Genomic DNA, 3,533 nt, shown 5'->3' on the forward strand with positions numbered 1-3,533 from the left:
CCTACCCCCTCCTCATCCTTGGTGCTCAGAGTCATCTCTGGCTCCAGCCCAGCCTCTTAAATATGCTTAATGTTGAGTTTTGACTTTTTTTTTCCCCTAAGAGACAACAGTCATTTGGAACCAAGCATACGAGCTGATTTGTGGCCAAGTCGGTCACTAACCCAGAGATGATAAATGAGGGGTATTAATCAGACTAATATTTTTGAATATTAATAATAATATTTTTTGAAGAGGGCCCAGTGTCTAGAGGGTGGGGTGAACTGCCTTCTAGGTTTCCTTGTGAAGTAGTTTGGGAGCTTCTCCTTAGACTCTGAGTTCATGGGCATGATCAGAAGAGTGCGCCTGGCAATTTGTCCTAGTGAACCTGGGGGTGAGGCATCGGTGAACATCCACAAACAGGAGAGGGAAATGGACAAAGCCTAGACTCTTCAAGTGCCTGCTGTGGTTGGGTTTGTCAACCACCGCTCCTCTGCCAAGCCTTCCCTCTGTGTCACTGTGTCACTGGGACCTTGATGGGGAACTGCCCAACTCTGATTTCCTCTCCCCTATGCTCAAGCCTAGCCCTGGCCTTTGGTTGGCATTGTATTCCATCCGGTGCTCGTTACCTGCCTGCGGGGGGGCATCTTTTCAGGAGGCTGGGCTCTTCCCCTATGATGGATGGACTGGCCTCGTCAGGGGCTGGCCCTGCTCCTGGGCATACAGGTGGAGTGGGACAGAACGGCTGTGCCCTGCCTCACAGATCACCCCTTGCTGGGCAGACCCCTCATTCTGTCCACAGCATTGGCCCTTGGGCTCCATTGCCACTTCTCACTCAAGGTCCAGGGGCCTTGATCCTGGGGCACTGGGCACTGAGGCTGGTTTGGAGCCACTGGCCCTGCTCGCTCTCATAGCTTAGCGTAGAGCCATGCAAACTCCCAGCCAGAGCTGTTTTAAGATCTTCACAAATCCATTTCATAGCATACGTATTATGTGCCTCATTAATATAATTTTTATTATAAAAATTATTTGGAAGGATTAAAAACTATTTGAAATTTTGTGGATACGAATAACTTTTTGAATTTAAAATAGGCTCTGATTTCTTGGAAATCGTCAAACCAACTCAGAAATTCTTTTTTTTTTTTTTTTTAGGCGAGGCAACCCTTGGTCGACCTCACAGATTGCAAGGACCTTGTCAGCTTACAATCCCTTATTTTTTATTTTTTACACCTACAGCACCTGGTCTTCCTAAGTGGTCTCCCATCCAAGTACTAACCAGGCCTGACCTCGCTTAGCTTTCGAGATCAGACAGGATCGGGCTTGTTTGGGGTGGCATGGCCATAGACCAGAAATTCTTACTAAAAAATTCTAACCTACTAATTATATTTAGATGTGATGAAATGTTTATGAATGTACTATACACGAAGCAAGTTGACATGTTATATTTTGTGGACATTTGATTAAACACTAAATTTTTTTCGATTCTACATTTTTCCTTTTCATATTTGGGGATTAATTTTATTTTGTATATTTCAAACATGTAAAGGTCTTTGGAAAAATTCACTGGCCAGAAGCTCCGTGTATTTAGAACTGAACAGACGAACCAACCATGCTCCAGCCCTGGGAGTTACAGGGTAGGGAAGAAGCAGGAGGATGGGCTGGAGAAGGAAGTTTTGGCTGGAAAAGTCCATGGCTTTCACACAGCTAGTCACCATGGCTTGGAACTCTTTCCTAGCTCAGAGTTCTTTACTCTCAACTTGTCCCCTTACCTTAGGAAAAAGGGAGAAAGGCACCCATATTTCAAGCCCTGTTAATCTATCCAAACACCACTATCACACCACACAGGTTTCTAAAAGGGTGTGTGGATCTCCTTCGTTCAACTTTATCAGGTTAACTCAATGTATGTATTTCCACGGTAAAGTTAGGAAATGAAGTTATCTATTTCATTAAAGGGAAAACTTAGGAGAAATGATGATTGAAACTAGATGATAACGTCATTTGCTTTTAGAAAAAAAAAGTCCAATCATTTATCAGTTAAGTGCTTTGAGAACAGAGACTGTCTTATTCAGCGTTGTGTCCTCATAGAGCATGCTTAATAAATTTGCGTGGAATGAACAAAAGAATGAATCAATGACTGGGGACAGTTGACCTGTGGCAACTGCAAACCTGGTTTTTTGAGCTCTTTTTTAGGCCAAGGCCTGATGGCCCTTCAAATCTTCCTGGTGATTCAGAGTCCCGAATCTGCTCTGCATATAAGTGACTGCAGCCTGATCCCCTGTCCTCACAGAGTGCCAGTGCATATGTGACCTGATACGGTGTGCTGTTTGATGTCTGTCAGAAGGCTGGGTAGCCAGAACCTATAGTCCAGCGTCAACAGCCACCAAGGCAGGGGCCACACCAAAAGAATTCACAGGCCCCTTAGCACAAGCAGATCAGGCTGGGGGATCCATCATGCTTTGGGTAAGGTAGCAAATGAGCCGCCTCCATCCACTTTGGGCTTCCTGGCTTCAGGCTGCTCAGCCTCCAATGCCAGCAACTCAGTGCTCTGTTCCAAGGTCATCAGGCAGTAATGTGGTTTCCCTGCTCTCCCAGAGGCACCCAGACCTACTCCTGCCCCCATCAACGCTCAGCAACAAGGGCTGCAGGCCGAGTGTGAACAGGGCTATGTGGCCCTGCAGGACCCCACATGTGCACTGAGCAGCCTTTGTGGCCCAAAGCTCCCCAGTCTTCTCATCTAAAAAGAAGAGATGGGAAAACTAGAACTCAGCATCGAGGGGTGCCAAAACCAGAGTTACGGTGGTCGCTCTGCTCAGTGCTGGCTCTTAGGCCCCCAACTCAGAGTGGGGCAGCCCCGGACCCTCACCCTCCCACCGGCTTTGGAACAATGGGCTCCTGGGCCACACTGCATCTCAGCTTGAGACAGCCCATGGGTTCTTGGTTTATGTCCTATCTAAAAAATGAAGTGAAAGTTAGGAGTGAGTTCTTGGTGAGGGCTTTTCCCAGAACAGTCTGAGGACCAGTAGCATCAGTACCACTCAGAGGGATTGTGAAATTTGATGCCCAGGCTCTGCCCCAGACACTCTGAATCAGAATCCCTGGGCTTCAACCTGCACTTTAACATGCTCTGCAAGTGGCTGTTACTCAGATGGATGTTTGAGAACCGCTGTTCTGTGAGCAACACAGTGTGCTCCTAGATTCAACAAGTATGTAGAGTACGCCCAACGCACAGTGCTGGCACCCAGCAGGCACTCAGTGAATTTCTGTCGAATGAGCGGGGTGCTGGGGGAGCAGTGAGGAGAGAGAAACTGGCCAGAGAGAGCTTCTTCAAGAAGGAAAAGGGAAAAGGCATTTCAAATTAAAAGTGTGAAGTCATCAAATATTTGGAGAATAACAAAAAAAATTGTTGAGTGGCAGTGTAGAGAAGTAAGAGCTAATGTTTATCGAACACTTAGTTCTAACCAGGCAATATTCTCTTTACCCCTTTGAGATGGACCCTGTTATCATTCCTATCTTACAGTTGCATAGCCTGAGGTTACTTAATGCTCCAGGCCATGCAG

The 3,533-nt window shown here is 46.6% G+C and overlaps 1 pseudogene; it reads right to left on the reverse strand.

Moving 5' to 3' along the window:
• Window positions 1–1,203: 1,203 nt before the first annotated feature.
• On the reverse strand, window positions 1,204–1,322 carry LOC112473794 (annotated as a pseudogene).
• Window positions 1,323–3,533: the final 2,211 nt, after the last annotated feature.

This window comes from Pteropus alecto, unplaced genomic scaffold (assembly GCF_000325575.1).
Source record: "Pteropus alecto unplaced genomic scaffold, ASM32557v1 scaffold8, whole genome shotgun sequence".
Taxonomy (NCBI): domain Eukaryota; kingdom Metazoa; phylum Chordata; class Mammalia; order Chiroptera; family Pteropodidae; genus Pteropus; species Pteropus alecto.